This window comes from Hyperoodon ampullatus (genome assembly GCF_949752795.1).
Source record: "Hyperoodon ampullatus genome assembly, chromosome: 5".
Taxonomy (NCBI): Eukaryota; Metazoa; Chordata; class Mammalia; order Artiodactyla; family Ziphiidae; genus Hyperoodon; species Hyperoodon ampullatus.
This window is the reverse complement of record NC_136918.1, coordinates 27,099,967-27,118,952: the sequence shown is the minus strand read 5'-3', so window position 1 is coordinate 27,118,952 and position 18,986 is coordinate 27,099,967. Positions and strand designations below refer to the sequence as shown.

Genomic DNA, 18,986 nt, shown 5'->3' with positions numbered 1-18,986 from the left:
AGCAAATGTCTAGCTTAAGGTTTTTTTTAATGAATTAGAATTTACCATGGAATATAAGGCTTCTTTGTTTTTCAAGAGTTTTCTCTTAGTTTTCTTTAATACTGGTCTCTGACATTATAAAACATTGTTTTTGTTTTTTGCGTTTTGACAATTTCTAAATACAGATTGAGTTAAAAGATTGTTCCAAAATCTGCTGCTTCATCAAAAGGCATTAAAACATTTCTTATGTCAGGAAAAGAGCCTATTAGTCTTTTAGTTGCTTGTGTCTGATATTAACAGGTAAGAAGAAACCAGGTAGGAAATGACTAACATGCTGGAAATATTTGCACATACCAAAATACCACGACTTCATTTTCTTTGTATCTGAGTGGTATCCTTGTGTAGCCTTGTGCTTTTCAGCAGGTGTGTGGTGTGCTCTATAGATTGGCATCAGTGATCTGGCCATTATACTCTGCCATCTTCTTCTTGAGGATGTAGGGGATTATGCTGTCTATGGAAACATTGCCAATGAGATCAGTAAAAAAAAGTTCTTCGGTTATGTTAGAGCTCATCAGCCTGAGGGCCAGCAGGCGGTTGAGAATCTGGACCAATCAGTAGGTGTCTTCTGAGTAGGTTTTCTGAAAATAATCCTGCAACTCCATCTGTGCCTTTCTTGGAATTTTAAAATCTGGCTTGTGCTGGCCAAACCTGGATGATGGGGGGTAAAGAAAACTATAGCTTTAAGGTATGCAGACTCATAGATGTCTTCTATACCCAGCTTTGCCATACTTTTACACAACTCCTGAAGCTTCCAGATGTGCTCCATGACTTGCTTTATCTGCTTGCCAGAAAGTTTATCTTCCTGGATATCTTCTGCAGCTGATTGACTATGGCCACAGGGTAATGGAAAGACTCATGATCTGGGCCAGTCCAAGGGTGAAGAGCTCATTTCAGCAGGCTTGCAACAGGCTGGTTTTGCAGTCCTTCCCAAGTGCCTGAAGGGCTGGGATTGACCTGGCCCAGTGCATGGAGAGGAAAATCAGGCAGAACGTAGACTTGCAGAGGTAGTACACGTTGAGGTACTCTAGAATTGGGCTGGTCATGTGATGTGAGTGTTTAAAAGGAGGAGGTCTTGGACCTGAATGATGAGTGTGGACTGGTCTCTACTAATGACATGGATGTTCCCTCCTCCACTGGTGTCTATCCCACCTGCCAGGCTTGGAGGCAAGGAGCTGTCTGTCGTATTAAGTGCTTTAGAGAAGGTATCATGTGCCTGAGTAATCTCACTTGCAGATTGGTCCTCCTGCTGTATTTCTGAAGCATCACCACTGTTAAGGGATTCACTTAGGTTGACAAAGGAGGTTACTCCATTTGCCAGTGTGCCCAGAGCTGCTTGTTTCAGCCTCGGAGTCCGTGGTCAGGAGAAGGGTCCCATCCTCAGGTGTGAAAGGCTGCATCCAGTTCACAAGCATCCCGGATCAAGACCTATTTGTCTTGATCTACTTTGCCACAAATGTGGGAGTGGCTATCAGAGGATTTCTGGATCCTTCTGGATAAAGATTTTTCTCAGTTGAAGCAGCACAATTGCTTGGTTTTTCCCTTTTCACATCAAAGGGCTTCTGTTCACTAATCCCAAACTCCTAATTTATCCCGTCCCCCACCCTTCCCCTTTTGGTTAGTTTGTTTTCTATGTCTGTGAGTCTGGGAACTTTGATCTTGTACATTTGTGGAGGAGTGTTCACGGATGATGCTTGTGGTTCATTACCTGTACGTGGGCAGACTGCTGAAGTGTGATTTCTTGCACATGGCTTTCTTCTTCGTCAAATTCCACGTATAGAACAGAGTACTCAGCAATGTTGTGTACAAAGTAGATTTGTGACAGAGTTTTTGGGGCACTTGGGCTGTTGGTAGGTACCTTCATTAAATGGCTCTTAGTGTTTGAGGACGGTTGCTCTGGGGAGACATGCCACAATGTTATTCAAGAACCTTATTTCAGAATTACACAAACCCTCACTATAACTTGTATTACAAGCTAATGAAATACAAATACTCAAATAAAACATAATCTATGTTGATATGCATTTTGTGGTCTGTTTGTGTAATTAAAGTGATTGTGTATTAATCCCTCACAGGTTATTCTGAAGTCAGTGCACAGTCCCCATCCCTCTGAATTTTGGGATGACAGGCTTTCCTTTTCATGAGTCAGCTGGTCAAGAAAGGTCAGAAGAGCTGAAGTAAGGAGACAGCGAGGGATTATTCTATAACACTAATGACTCGACTGTATCATTTTTTTAAATTTATTTTTTAGTTATTAATTTTTGGCTGCATTGGGTCTTTGTTGCTGTGCACGGGCTTTCTCTAGTTGTGGCAAGCAGGGGCTACTCTTCGTTGCGGTGCACGGGCTTCTCATTGCGGTGGCTTCTCTTGTTGTGGAGCACGAGCTCGAGGTGAGCAGGCTTCAGTAGTTGTGGCTCGCGGGCTCAGTAGTTGTGGCTCACGGGCTCTAGAGCGCAGGCTCAGTAGTTGTGGGCTTAGCTGCTCCGCGGCATGTGGGATCTTCCCGGACCAGGGCTTGAACCGGTGTCCCCTGCATTGACAGGCAGATTCTTAACCACTGTGCCACCAGGGAAGCCCTCGATTGTATCAATTTACCATTCTTTGGGGATCCGAAAGAGGAGAGGGTAGACGGGAAGGTCTCAGGAAGAACAACTTTTTGCAGTTAAAACTATTACCACTTCCTCCTACATGATATTCCAAATCCTGACTACTCTGAGGATGTCACCCTATTTTGAAACTAACAGGGAAGGGAGAACCAGAAATGTGGAAAAGGATTAGAACATGACTTTGTGTCTTATAGGAAATCATTTCTATTTTATTTCTTGAGAAAATGTAAACATTATCTTAAATAAAATAATTTAAACCTTTCAAACAGTTGGAATTAGATGTTAAATGTATTTGTTAAATTGCTTATGATTCATTAATTCTCAAATATTAAATGTTAACCCATAAAAATTTACTTTTAAATGACTAAATCTAATGTTTTAAGAGAGGGGTTGGTTTTATGATCTGGAAACTTAATTTAATTTTTTATGAATGAAAAGTTCACTGAAGGTTTTCCTCTGGAACAGTTTCATAAAGAAGAGGACAGGACAAATATCTATAACTATTAATAGTCTCATATTGAAAAAGTTATTAGTATTTTAATAAAATCGATACATTGTTTTGTGCTAATAATAACTAGAATACTTTAAAACTAGTTAAAGTTATTAGTAATTTAATAAAATCAATACATTGTGTTGTACTAAGTGGAAACTTTAAAACTAGTTTCTATTTTTTGTGTCATCTTTTCAAAGGATTTTTTGTTCTGTTTGGTTTGTATTAAATTTTTAACCTTTCTTGCTTTGAAACAATTTCAGATTTACAGAAAAGTTGCAAAAGTAGTGCAAAGATCTATAGAGCTCGGTATATCCTTCAGCCAGATTTTCAAAATGTTGATATTGTTCATATTTGCGTCCTTTTACTCTCTGTCTCTCTACACGCACACAAACACACACACACATACACACACACAAATACATACACATACATTGTCTGTGGGTTTTAGTTTTTCCTGAACTACTTGAAAATAAGTTGCATGCATGATGCCCTGTAACCCTTAATATTTAGAGTGTATTTACAATGCAAAAATCAAAATTATGAAATTGACTTTCATCTAACATGACCATATAATCCACAGACCCCACTCAAAGTTGGTCTATTTTCTCCAAAATTTCCTTTATGAATTCAAGATCCAACCCTGGATCATGCATTGCATTTAGTTGTCACTCCAACTTGGAACAGTTTCTAAATCTTTGTCTTTCATGACTATGACTTTTTTTTTAATTTTAATTTTCTATTTTGTTATTATAAAAAGTACTTTTTCCCATATTGTTTGCCCAAAATATAATTTTTTTCACATCTTTATTGGAGTATAAATGTGTTACAATGTTGTGTTAGTTCCTGCTGTACAACAAAGTGAATCAGCTATATGTATACATATATCCCCACATCCCCTCCCTCTTCTGTCTTGCTCCCACCCTCCCTATCCCACCCCTTTAAGTGATCACAAAGTACCGAGCTGATCTCCCTGTGCTATGCATCAGCTTCCCACTAGCCATCCATTTTACATTTGGTAGTGTATATACGTCAATGCTACTCTCTTACTTCATCCCAGCTTCCCTTCCTCACCCACCCTCGTGCCCTCAAGTCTGTTCTCTACGTCTGTGTCTTTATTCCTGCCCTGCCACTAGGTTCATCAGTACTGCTTTTTTAAATTCCATACATATGCGTTAGCATATGGTATTTGTTTTTCTCTTTCTGACTTACTTCACTCTGTATGACAGACTCTAGGTCCATCAAACTCACTACAAATAACTCAATTTTGTTCCTTTTTAGGGCTGAGTAATATTCCATTGCATATATGTGGCACATCTTCTTTATCCAGTCATCTGTTGAGGGACATTTAGGTTGCTTCCATGTTTTGGCTATTGTAAATAGTGCTGCAGTGAACATTGTGGTACATGACTCTTTTTGAATTATGGTTTTCTCAGGGTATATGTCCAGTAGTGGGATTGCTGGGTTGTATGGTAGTTCTATTTTTACTTTTTTAAGGAACCTCCGTACTGTTCTCCATAGTGGCTGTATCAATTTACATTCCCACCAACAGTGCAGGAGGGTTCCCTTTTCTCCACACCTTCTCCAGCATTTATTGTTTGTAGATTTTTTGATGATAGCCATTCTGACCCGTGTGAGGTGATATCTCATTGTGGTTTTGATTTGCATTTCTCTGATGATTAGTGATGTTGAGCATCTTTTCATGCATTTGTTGGCCAACTGTATGTCTTCTTTGGAGAAACGTCTATTTAGGTCTTCTGCCCATTTTTGGACTGGATTGTTTGTTTTTGTGATATTGAGCTGCATGAGCTGCTTGTAATCTGCTTGACAGAGGTTAATCCTCTGTCAGTTGCTTCATTTGCAAATATTTTCTTCTATTCTGAGGGTTGTCTTTTTGTCTTGTTTATGGTTTCCTTTGCTGTGCAAAAGCTTTTAAGTTTCATTAGGTCCCATTTGTTTATTTTTGTTTTTATTTCCCTTACTCTAGGAGGTGGGTCAAAAAGGATCTTGCTGTGATTTATGTCATAGAGGGTTCTGCCTATGTTTTCCTCTAAGAGTTTTATAGGGTCTGGCCTTACATTTAGGTCTTTAATCTATTTTGAGTTTATTTTTGTGTATGATGTTAGGAAGTGTTCTAATTTCATTCTTTCACATGTAGCTGGACCATGACATTTTTGAAGAATAAATACCAGTTACATTAGAGACTGTTTCTTCATTTGGAGTTGCCTGATGTTTCTTCATAATTTATGCATTTTGGGAAAGAATTGTCTTATCTGTTTAAATTTCTATTTTTGTAAATGTTACATAAGATAGATACTTTGTCAGTAGTGTAGAACATGTGTATAATTTATAAACAAATAAAAGGAGCTACATGCTTAAACATTTTTTTACTGATAGTGATACATGGAGATAAAGGCTTGGAGGCTGCTATACTAAGTGTTAAGGAGGATAACCAGACACAGTCTAGGAGCTGGAGCCTAGAAAGAAGAGAATGGGCATTTCAACTGGGGAATTGTGGGAGCCCAGGAGCTTTGAGTTGCTGAATTATCCTGGTTCTGAATAAGTATGCAGTTTAAGCCTTGCATCATTGCATGATCAGATACTTTAATTAAAAAACCTGGTTTAATATTTTGTGATGTAGAAATTCAAAAGCCTATGTTTTCAATTTATTTACATACTTGATTTTATTGGCTGTCATGGTTGAAAAAGTTCTTCCAACAATATGTTAATCCAAATGGAAAAAGCATATCTTTGACTATGCTTTCCAAATTGTAATTGTCATTGTTTAAAGCTAATTCAAAATTACTTAAATATTATTGTTAAAAAATAACTAGGAAATTTTTATCCAGTGAAGGTTTATAATTTTAAAAGTTTTAACATCTAGGTCTGTTTTTCTTTTTTTAAGAAATTGAAATGTAGTTGCTGTACAATATTATATGTTATAAGTGTACAATATAGTGATTCACAATTTTTAAAGGTTATACTATATTTACAGTTATTATAAAATATTGGCTATATTCTTTGTGTTGTACAATATGTCCTTGTAGCTTATTTTATACCTAATAGTTTGCATCTATTAATCTCCTACCCTTATATTGCCCCTCCCCCTTCCCTCTCCCCACTGATAACCACTGGTTTGGTCTCTATATCTGTGAGTCTGCTTCTTTTCTGTTATATTTACTAGTTTGTTGTATTTTTTTAGATTCCACATATGTGTGATATCATACAGTATTTGTCTTTCTCTGTCTGACCTATTTCACTTAGCATAATGCCCTCCAAGTCCATCCATGTTGCTGAAAATAGCAAAAATTCATTCCTTTTTATGGCTGAGTAGTATTCCACTATATATATATCACATTATCTTTATCCATTCATCGGTTGATGGACATTTAGGTTGCTTCTATACCTTGTCAACTGTAAATAATGCTGCTCTAGACACTGAGGTGCATGTATCTTTTTGAAAGAGTTTAACATACACTGAAACTATTGAAGCTTTTTCACAAGTTGAAACAATTTTCCAGGTTTCTTAAGTGTTCATGCATTAGAGTTTTTTAGGCTACCTAATTTTTGGAAACAACATGTAAAAAAAATGGTTCAGATGAACCTAGGGGCGGGACAGGAATAAAGACACAGACGTAGAGAATGGACTTGAGGTCACGGGGAGGGGGAAGGGTAAGCTGGGACGAAGTGAGAGAGTAGCACTGACATATATACACTACCAAATGTAAAATAGATAGCTAGTGGGAAGCAGCTGCATAGCATAGAGAGATCAGCTCGGTGCTCTGTGACCACCTAGAGGGGTGGGATAGGGAGGGTGGGAGGGAGACACAAGAGGGAGGGGATATGGGGATATGTGTATAGGTATAGCTGATTCAGTTTGTTATACAGCAGAAACTAACACACCATTGTAAAGCAATTATACTCCAATAAAGATGTTAAAAAAAAGTAGTTATGTTTTCGTCTATTGTTAGACTGAATTTTTTTGTGGTGTGTCACATCCTTGTGTCTTCTAGTTGTCACTATAGCCAAGGTCAGCACATTTGGATCACTTGATTTCTTTGTAAGAGCCAAATGAAGAACTCGTCTTTCAGTTGGCCAGTTTTATCAGGCACTTTTCCACAGCCTCTCCTTCAATCCTCTGCATGGTGGCTTTGGTGGACGCCGTGGGGCACTTCTCCCAGCCCTTCATGTCATGTTGGTGGTTGGCAGGTCATCCTCTAGGTACAGCTGTCAGTGGAAGAAAGACCCTTCACCCAAGGTCACATCCCCTGCCAGGGGCAGCTCTCATTCAATAACTGGTCGGGTCTGGATTAAGGGCTGGGCCAGCTTGTGGCGAGATGGGACCACATTGAGGGGCCATCCCAGCTCCGGAGCTACGCAGGGGATTGGTTGAGGACCTTGTGGGAACTGCATCTCCGTTCAGTTTCTCTTTCTGCCTAATCCTGCCTCCTTCACTTCCCCACAGTTGGTCCTAAGGGCATTCTCCAATAAAATTTCTATGTGATACTCTTTCTCAGAATCTGCTTCCCAGGGAACCTGATCTAAGAAAGTTACCCTCTCTACAAGAATGCAAAGAGTACCCTACATTTTAAAATGTCTTGTTTTTATAAGTCTAACCTCATCCACGACATCCTGTAGCACTTTGTGGTCTTATGGCTTCACCATCTTTGCTGCCAATAGCTTGCCTGTGAATGATAGAGGGATGCATTTCATGTGGGGTACTTTATCTGTACCTTTGCTTGGGAATTTCTAAAATTCCAATTCAAGTAGTTTCCTGCTCTTTTCCATGTATTGTAATCTTTCTAAAAGAAGTTATTTGCAACTGAGGGAAAATATTATTTCGTCCTCTATTGTCATGTCTCACAAAAAATAGTTCTTCGTGTATTTTGTTATTGGAAACAGAATCCAGAAAATACCATAAGCTGAAACATGTTAGAAACATCAGTGCTTCATCCAAATATATAGCAAACCTTCAACACTATGTAATTTGTTCCAACATTTGTTTCTTTACTCTTCTGTAATGTTTTCCATGTATCATCCAACAATATTTGGCTGACAAAGATATACATTTTGGGTTTTACCATATGCTTTTTTGGGTATTATTTCAGCCTTTAACTGTGACAGAACAAGTGTTTCCCCAATGAATCTGGCTCTGATTTGTAAAATACCTTTGCTTTAAAATGAGAAACCTCAAAAGAAACTTCTAAATATTTATTACCACATTTCATGACACTTTGTAAAATCCCATATGTAGTGTTGCATGATTTTATAAATCCCTGAAAAACTGTAATGGTTTTTCTTCAGGTTTGAGATGCTTCATTTTAACACAGGCTATTAATGTTTATGGCATCATGCTACCACTTGCTATGTCTATTTCTGGCAATATGGCAAACTAGATTACCCAGAAAGCTTCCTGCTAGAAAACACTTGCACATGTTAGAGGAAATATAAAAAGATATCATTTTAAAATGTGTAACTGAGCCAGAAAGCATGTAAGGACATTTCCAATGGGCTAAAAATGAAGTATAAACTGAAATCCAGAGCCAAACCACACTGGAAACCTGGGAATGGGATCAGGAGAGGGTAACATGGAATCCTTGTCTCAGTCACATAGAGGTTCATCTTAGGACCTACACAAGCATAGGTGATAATGACTTGGGAAATCTATGAGTTTAAAGGTTGCATTTGAGACCCCCATAGAAAGCTGGGGCCTTTGAAGATGCACACTAGAAAACTTATCCAGTGGTGCAGAATGGTGTCTGAAGGACATTTGTATGTCTTCATTTAGATTTTAGATAGAAAAAGCCTTTCCTGAAAATTCACAACTATATCCCTATCCTCACCCAGAGTTGGGATTGAAATCTTTCTAGCTGTATGGTTCTGGAAACTTCAAGTCAATAAATTAACGTACAAGAGGTCCGAGCCTGTGAAAAAGGTAGGCTTTTGGCAAAGTAAATGTAAAACCTCTCAGGAGGAGTACCCTCAATCCAGACAGCATGAGATACCTACCAAGAGAGCCCCAAAGAGTCCTGAAGATCTAACAATAAAAAATTACAAAGCACATAAGGAAACCCTGTACCACCATGTGAGTCAGCGTGCTCAATAAGCAGAGTAATGTACTCTCAAGAGCTTCAGGTAAGAGAACCACTGAAGAGTAAGGATTAAATAAGGATGCCTAAAATAGTGAGCTTCAAGGATGGCTCCTAGAGCTTTAGGAAGGATGGAGCTGAGACATACTGAGATGGAAAAGACTTAAGGAGGAAAGGAGATTTTTCTTGGTAGGGGTGGGGGTAGAAGTCAGGAGTTTGGATTTCTACATCATAGTTTTGAGATATCTATTAGCTATTCAAGAAATGAGACTTTTACAGGCAGCTAGATCAATCTATCTATCTATCTATCTATCACTTTACCCAGCTATCCATCCATCCATTTACCTATCAGCTATCTCTAACTCTTTCTATATCTATCCATGTATATATATCCAGACTTCCTAATATGGAAATTTGGAATATAATTGGCATCTGTTGACTCCTCCCATTACATATTCTTCCAATTCCCCATAGGCATTGGGCCCTCTTTTTGCCCTTCGAATGCCAGGGACTCTCAATTATTGTTGCATATAAAACTACCTGGGGGAGATTTAAAAAATCCTGATGCCTGGGTTGCATCCTATTATAATTATCAGCATGTCTGGGGGGTGGAGCCAGGCATCAATACTTTTAAAAAACTTGTTTTTTTTCCAGTTTTTTTGAGAAATAATTGACACACATCACTGCATAAGTTTAAGGTGTACAGCATGATGGCTTAATTTACATATGTTGTAAAATGATTATTGCAATATGTTCATCTAACATCCATCATCTCATATAGATACACTATAAAGAAAAGAAAGACGAAAAGAGAAAGGGAAAAAAATTCTTGTGGTGAGAATTCCTAGGATTTACTCTCAACAAATATCATGTATATCATACAGCAGTGTTAACCAGAGTAATCATATGGTACGTTGCATCCTAGTACTTATTTATCTTATAACTGGAAATTTGTACATTTTGACCACCTTCCTCCAATCCTTCCCCCTCCTCCCTCTGTCTCAGGTAACCATATGTCTGATTTTTTTCTCTGAGATTTTTGTTGTTGTTTGTTTTGTTCTGTTTTTCTTTCCTTCATTTTTAGATTCCACATATAAATGAGATCATACAGCATTTGTCTTTCTCTGACTTATTTCACCTACCATAATGACTTCAAGTTTCATATATGTTGTCACAAATGGTAGGATTTCCTCATTTTTTTATGGCTGAATAACATTCCATTACATATATTCCACAACTTCTTTATCCATTCATCCATTGATGGACACTTAGGTTGCTTCCTAAGTATTTTAGCTATTGTAAATAATGCTGCTATGAATACGGGGGTTCATATATCTTTTTGATTTAGTGTTTTCATTTCTTTTGGATATATTCCCAGAAGTGAAACTGCCAGATCATATGGTAGTCCAATTTTTAATTTTTTGAGGAAACTCCATACTGTTTTCCACAGTGGCTGCACCAATTTACATTCCCACCAACAGTGTACAAGGGTTCCCTTTTCTCCACATCCACACCAGCATTTGTTATTTCTTGTCTTTTAGATGATATCTCATTGTGGTTTTAATTTGCATTTCCCAAATGACTAGTGATTTTAAGCATCTTTTTATGTACCTGTTGGCCTTTTATATACCTTTGGAAAAATGTTTATTTAGGTTCTTTGCCCATTTTTAATTGGGTTTTTTTTTTTAACTATTGAGTTGTATGAGTTCTTTATATATTTTGGATATTAACCCCTTATCAGATATATATCTTTTCCTTCTTTTCCTAATTGTGAAACCAGTACACAAAGAAGCATAATTGGAGGAAGGTGGTCAAAAGGTACAGACTTCCAGTTATAAGATAAATAAGCATTAGGATGTCATGTACAGCGTGATGACTATGGTTAACACTGCTATGTAATATACAGTTAACCCTTGAACAATGCAGGGGTTAGGGGAGCCTACACTCCCCACACAGTGGAAAATCTAAATGTAACTTTTGACTCCTTAAAAACTTAACTACAGGACTTCCCTGGTGGTGCAGTGGTTAAGAATCCACCTGACAATGCAGTGGACACGGGTTCGATCCCTGGTCTGGGAAGACCCCCACATGCTGCAGAGCAACTAAGCTCGTGCACCACAGCTGCAGAGCCTGTGCTCTAGAGCCTGTACACCACAACTACTGAGGCTGCATGCCACAACTACTGAAGCCCACACACTTAGAGCCTGTGCTCCACAACAAGAGAAGCCACCACAACGAGAAGCCTGCGCACCACAACGAAGAGTAGCCCCGCTCTCCGCAGCTAGAGAAAGCCCATGAACAGCAATGAAGACCCAACACAGCCAAAAATAAATAAATAAATAAATACATAAATTAAAAAAAAAAAAACTTAACTACTAATAGACTACTATTCACCTGAAGCTTAACCAGTCCCATAAGCAGTCGATTAACACATATTTTGTATGTTTTATGTATTATACCCTGTATTCTTATAATAAGGTAAGCTAGAGAAAAGAAAATGTTATTAAGAACATCATAAGGTAGAGAAAATACATTTACAGTACTGCACTGTATTTATCGATACTGTTAGGTTTGTGTCTGTCTACAAGATAGATCATCTGTCTGTCAGTACCTACAACAATATTGTTTTATGTGATGCAATACACTGTAGACTTTATGCTTATGACTAACACTAAACTTCAAAGTGAAAAGGTAATTTGAAAAATAAATTTATGTTTATTTAGAGGTATATCAATTCATGCATTGATATTGAAGCAATAGCAACATGATTGCTTTATGGTAGCCTAGTGTAATCAGTTGTTTCACAGTAGCCTCGCCTCTACACTAATGAATGAATCATTATAAAATTTTTATGGCATACAGTATTATAGTCATATTCATAATATAGTAATGGAAACATTGTTACATTAAAAAAAAACCACTTACCTGTGATGATAGGCTGAAAATGCAATTTCTCCGATTACAAGAGAGACATACTGTACGGTAATGTAATTATTATTATTATTATTTTTGTGTGTGTGTATATGCTTGCCTCTCACTGCTGTTGCCTCTCCCATTGTGGAGCACAGGTGCCGGACGCGCAGGCTCAGCGGCCATGGCTCACGGGCCCAGCCGCTCCGCGGCATGTGGGATCTTCCCAGACCGGGGCACGAACCTGTGTCCCCTGCATCAGCAGGCGGACTCTCAACCACTGCACCACCAGGGAAGCCCCCTAATTCTTTGAAAGCAAAGTTATAAAACAGTAAGAAAACTAACACATTATTCATTTTGTATTAAATATCACTCACTTTATGCCTATGTAAGACAGGCTATTCACTTCAAGTCTTGCACATGATATTCTACATGTTTATTTTTGTATATTTATTGAAAAATATCTGCTTATAAGTGGATCATACAGTTCAAAGCCATGTCGTTCACAGGTCAACTGTCCAGGGAAGTTAAATGAGTAGATCCTAAGAGTTCTCATAACAAGGAAAAAATCTTTCTTGTCTTTTTTTGCTTTCCTTTAAAATATTTTTTTTAATTGGAGTATAGCTGGTTTACAATGTTCTGTTAGCTTCTGCTGTACAGCAAAGTGAATCAGTTATACATGTAGACATATCCACTCTTATTTAGATTCTTTTCCCATATAGGTCATTACAGAGTATTGAGTAGAGTGCCCTGTGCTATACAGTAGGTCCTTATTAGTTATCTATTTTATATACAGTAGGGTGTATATGTCAATACCACTGGGAATATTCTGGAGAAAACCATAATTCAAAAAGATACATGCACCCCAATGGTCATAGCAGCATTATTTACAATAGCCAGGACATGGAAGCAACCTAAATGTCTGTTGACAGAGGAATGGGTAAAGAAGATGTGGTACATATATACTGTGGAATACTACTCAGCCATAAAGAAGAATGAAATAATGCCATTTGCAGTAACATGGATGAACCTAGGGATTATCACACTAAGTGCAGTAAGTCAGACAGAGAAAGACAAATATCATATTATATTGCTTATATGTGGAATCTAAAAAAAAAATAGTACGAATGAATTTATTTGCTTTCCCTTTTTATTGTATCAGTATGAGATGATGGATGCTAACTAAACTTGTTGTGGTAATTATTTTACAATATGTGTAAGTCAAACCATTATGCTGTACACCTTAAACTTATACAGTGATGTATATCAATGATATTTCGATATAGCTGGAAAGCAAAGTACGTAGAAAGTATGAAGTATTTGTCATCCTGTCACTCAGAAAAAAAACATCAACCTTTTTGGCTTACACTTTTCTAGTGTTTATACGGAAATAATAATACTACAAAGTGTCTTATAAAACTCCCAGGATCTGCCCTCCTCATCCATTTCTGACATGTTTTCTGCTCTTTGTTCTTCCAGCATGAGCGCCCCCTGGCCCCACTGCTGTCACTTATGCACTCCAGGCACACTGTATCTTCAGGCCCTTGTCCTGGCTCTTTCCCAAGTGCGACTGATTTCTGAGAGACACCAGCGAGCAGCAGCTGGAAGCGAGACCTTAGTTCCCTGACCCGGGATTGAACCCTGATCCTGGCAGCGAGGGTGCCGAATCCTAACCACTGGACAATGAGGGCCAGTGGCTAGTCTGGGCTCCTGTCCTTGTCTGCCTTGTAAAAAAGAATTCTGACAAGGAGACGGAAGGTAGAGAGGAACGAAAGGTGTTTATTACAAAAGCAGAGTACCTGCCGACAGATGCACAGGTGAGCTCGGAGAAAAGTCGCGCCTTTGGGAAGTTTAAATCATTTATAGAGGGGTAGTCTTCCCGGTCTTTGTTTCCATCTGGCTAATCGTCTTGCTTTGTTCTTTGACTCAGGGCCCCCCCTTTTGACCCCCAAGGAGCCTTTCTGTGCATGTGCAGTCAAGGCCTCCCTGGCCCCAAGGATGAGAAATACGTGACCTCTTGATCTTTTACCCAAGCAGGGTTTAGCTCCTCTCTGCCCCTGCCATGATTGTTATTTTAAAGTGTTCACTGGAGACAAAGTCCAGCTATTTACCTTGTTCCTGTTGTTATTTCTCTCTGGAAGTGTAAACAGGGGGCTGGTTGTAAACGTCTAGCCTGGAACCCATCTATCTCCTGCCTTAGGGCCATCTCCCTAAATCCCCCTCACCTTCTAGTCTTTGCTCAGATCTCACATTCTCAAAATAGCCCAGCCTGACAACCCTATTTAAATCCAAAACCCACTCCACACTTCCTTAAACCCACCACTTCTGGGCCTCCTTAGTCTGCTCCACTCTGCTTTCCTTCACAGAATTCAGGATTTTCTAACATACTGGAGAACATACTTATTTAATTCCATCTACTGTTTATTGCCAGGTTGCTTCCCCCAGACCCCCTTCTAGAATGTAACTCTTTAAGGCCAAAGGATCTTCGTGAGTATAACAGTGATTGGCAGCTGGTAGATGGGCAATACACCTTTGTTGAAGGGATGAATGAAAAGATGACTGTAACTAAAAGTCACACACTGTGACATGCTGTTTTGTAGCCTTAGTGATAAACTGTTGTTTTAAACTTAGCCATATACTGCGTCCATCTCGTCCCATAAATCAATATTCTTTGACATGGCTATATCCCTGAAAGGCTTCAAGATTTATTTCAAACTGTTTCTGTTTGCTTTGTTAAGTACAAACACCAGTAAAGATTTGAAGCAAGACTAGGGAAGAGCTGACCACACCCCATTCATTACAGGTATTCATATTTATTTGTTGAATAAATGAATATATATTTTATTGTATAAATATGAAATATTTTAATAAATATTATACTTTATATGCTTCAAATCATAGGACATACCTATTCATTATTATATATATTGGTATATATACATCTTATGAAAAACTGGTAGTGGAGAAGCTGAGGGAATAAAGAATTGAATTATTTATTGAAATAATATTCTTGCAGGTAGGAGACATATGGGACTTAACTTTTCTCTCACCAGTCATTGGCTATAGCAGAAGCTCTCTCCAGCTCTGACTGGGGTCCTCCCTTTCTCACTGAAGTGGAGGTGTCTGTGACAGCAGCTGCCCATCTCCCATAGGAGAGCAAAACCAGCACCTTCCCTTCCCCCTGCCTCTGCCCCCGTTTCCATGGGTGGCCGGTCCTCTGGTGGAAGACAAAATGACTCCAGACTAAAATGCACATTTTATTCTTAGATATCACTTTCAGATTTGGGGGGAAATGGTGTGTCATGGGGAAGAAAGAAGCAAAGACTCTTGTGATTAATGGAAGGAATTCCATTTTGCCTCTGGTCCCTTCCTTTGTTCCTTGGTTAGGTTTATTCTCCCCTCTCCATTGTTCTGCTGCTGACTGTTGTGATTGTGTGACCTCCTATGGCTTTTTCATCTATTTGCCAGTGTGGTTCACACATTCCAAACAACAGCAGAGACATAAGTAACTGTAACTCAGACTGGAAAAATGGCCAGCCTTTCTTACTGTTCTTCTTTGGCATTTGCGTTGTTTTTAATTACTCTTTCTTGCTAATTATCCTGGTGACATCCCTCCAAAGTTACAAAAACTTGCCATGGGGCCCCAAACCCCTCTCAACCTTCTGCTGCTTCTTTTTTTTTTTTTTTTTTTTTTTGGCCGCACTGTGTGCTGTGTGGGATCTTAGTTCCCTGACCAGGGATCAAACCCATGCCCCCTGCAGTGGAAAGGCAGAGTCCTAACCACTGGACTATCAGCCAAGTCCCTCAACCTTCTTATTGACAGTGATAGTATGCTCTCAAAGGGAGAGCAGGCAGGCTCAAGGGAGTAGCTGCGCTGAGTTTCTTTGGCAAGCTGGTTATGTGGGGGGGGGGGCAGAAATGAAGCGACAGAACATTCATTGGGGAGGGAGGGGTTTGGGGGTCGTATTCCTTGATTTTCATGCCAGCTCCACCTTCCCGAGGGGAGGAGGAATCTGTGTCCTTATTTAGCCTTGATGGGAAGTGTCATAGCAGTGGTGCATGATGAGAACTTCTTATCTGCAAGGCTAATTTTATCGTAATGAGGGAATAGTGAGCAAAAGGTTACATTCAGATGCTGGAGATTCTGCCTTTTCCCACCTTCCTTTGCCTCCAGGACACTTATCACCCCCAAATGTGTGGTTTCCTGTCAGTCTGGAGGTTCCTGCTTTCCTCTGTCTGCCCAAGGACCCCTGTTGCTTACAAGATATGTGGTTTCCTGACACCTGGCCCATTCCCCCCTTTTTCTGCTTGTATCTAGCTACCTGCCTGCTGTAACATTCCCCCCCTCCCGCAAGGAGTCTGGACCCTTAAAATATTTTAAGGGTCAATAGTCCCTCTTCTGTAACTGCTTCCAGCTGAGCATGAGCATTGTCCTTACCTGAGGGTCCAGATCTCTTTGCTTTTCTGTCAGAGAGAGGGGTCTCGGGGTTGTTTATCATGGCGGAGATGGTTAGTGGGGAGTAGAAGGAAGCAGCAACCTCGTCCAGTGGGTGTTGATGGTCCCCATCCTCAGGTGGGATGTGTTGAAATCCTGACACATCGTCATTTAAAGTTGGAGATTTTTGAAGCCGTGGTATTTTTTTTTTTCTCCCTTGGCACCTTACAGCTGAAACAGGGAGAAACTGGAGTACATCTGAATATCGTTAGTTATATTAAACATTAGTTTGGAATATTGTCTACTCCCTGTGTTGCTTTCTCTTGTGTATTGTTAACCATTATCATGTTTTTATTGTGTTTTTTTTTTTGCGGTACGCGGGCCTCTCACTGTTGTGGCCTCTCCCGTTGCGGAGCACAGGCTCCGGATGCACAGGGTCAGCGGCCATGGCTCATGGGCCCAGCCGCTTCGCGACATGTGGGATCTTCCCGGACCGGGGCACGAACCCGCGTCCCCTGCATCGGCAGGCAGACTCTCAACCGCTGCGCCACCAGGGAAGCCCTTATTGTGAGTTTTAGTTTTATTTATTCCAGTCATTAGATTCTTCCACCAGATAGTGACATTCCCCACTGTTGGATATTGGCGTCTGGTTGGTGTCTGTCACCCACCTGTGATTACTAAAAATTAGACTGTGATTTTAGTATGTTTCATTAAGCCATCTTAATTTTTGTCCCTGGATGCTAGTACCAGAAAAACAGAGGCTAGCTTTGCCTAAAAGCTGAAATACCCTTTCCTCTGATTTGGAGGCGGGTGTCTGTTCCAGAGAATTTGGCCCCCAGTTGGTTCCTGCCCCAGTCCTTCCTTCCTTACTGGGTGGTAAATGAGAACCCAGCATATTTTGCTGTTACCCCATCAGGTCGCCCAAGGAGGCGGGGAGTCCTAAAAGATGTAGGTCCTCTGGGGAGGTGTGGTTGCCAGGGCAGGTCCAACAGTCAGAAGAGTTAGTAACTTTAGCAATGGCATTCATGGAGTTGGACAGAGCAGCGGTCCCCAACCTTTTTGGCACCAGGGACCGGCTTCATGGAAGACAATTTTTTCACGGACTGGGAGGTGGGGGGGATGGTTTTGGGATGATTCAAGTGCATTACATTTATTGTGCACTTTATTTCTATTATTATTTTTACATTGTAAAATATAATGAAATAATTATACAACTCACCATAATGCTGACAGGAGGTGGAGCTCAGGCGGTACTGTGAGCGATGGGGAGCGGCTGTAAATACAGATGAAGCTTCACCCGTTCGTCCGCCGCTCACCTTCTGCTGTTGGGGACCCCTGGCATAGTGGATGTTTGTCAACTGAAGCTGTGCTGATGTGAACAACAAGGAGGACCCTTAGGATGGGCGTGGTTAAAGGAGACGTGACTTCATGAGAAGCAAAAGAGCAGAGAAAGGGAGAGTTTACTGGAAATAGAGGATATTGATGCCTGGAAGGGAGGTTATTAGCCTCCTTTAAGTGATTTTATAGGGGTGACAAATTTTGTTTTCCTGGAATTCCCTGACCCCAGACTTGTGGATCTATGTTTTTTAATTTCTGGGGGAATATTTTGTGTCCTGTATAATACATAGAGCAGACAAAAATAATCCTTGGTTTTGGTTTTCAGGGAGAGTAAGAGTTGGCCCCCAAGGCTGGGAGAAAATCCCTTTCCAATAATGGGCTGGGGCATTAGGCACGACAAGAAACTCGTGAGTTATAAGTATCTTTCCCCAGGTGCAGGTTAGAGGGGTGGTGACATGTTTTAGCTTTGGTTTTCCTTCTACCCCAACGATAGAGCAGGTTTCAGGGGCAAGGGGCCCAGCATGAGAAGTCAGGACAGAGTAAGTGGCTCCCATATCCACTAGAACCTGGACAAGTTTACCTGCCATGTAAATGGTCAGCCGTGGTTCCTCCTGTGTGATGATGGCTGTCTTCTCGGGACCGTTGGGGGGTCTCAGGTCCCCCAGTCAACCATTGCCATGACTGGAGTCGGGGAGCTTCCTCACTCCCTTCGGACCTGGGGGCATTCCCTCCTTCAGTGGCCCATCTTCTTGCAGACTGGGCATGGCGTCTTGGGTGTAGGCTTGTTGCAGGAAGGGGGACCCTTCCAGGGCCCGAGAGTGGGCTCTTCTCTAACACTCGGAAATGAATTGTCTGAGGAGACACACGTGCTGACAAAGCAGGAGATGTTATTGGGAAGGGGCGCCCAAGCAGAGAGCAGTAGGGTAAGGGAACGCAGGAGAACTGCTCTGCCACGTGGCTCACAGTCTCGGGTTTTATGGTGATGGGGTTAGTTTCCAGGTTGTCTCTGGCCAATCATTCAGACTCAGGGTCCTTCCTGGGGGCATGCGCATTGCTCAGCCAAGATGGATTCCAGCAAGGAG

At 40.4% G+C, this 18,986-nt stretch overlaps 1 pseudogene across 1 annotated transcript; it reads right to left on the bottom strand.

Annotated features, from left to right (window-relative positions):
- Positions 1–416: 416 nt before the first annotated feature.
- Positions 417–18,668, bottom strand: LOC307053694 (nuclear receptor subfamily 2 group C member 2-like; annotated as a pseudogene). Its single transcript has 5 exons — positions 18,575–18,668; positions 17,883–17,990; positions 16,570–16,797; positions 1,745–1,932; positions 417–1,619 (listed from the first exon to the last, which is right to left on the bottom strand). The product of its transcript is annotated as a nuclear receptor subfamily 2 group C member 2-like (transcript).
- Between the last annotated feature and the right edge of the window lie 318 nt (positions 18,669–18,986).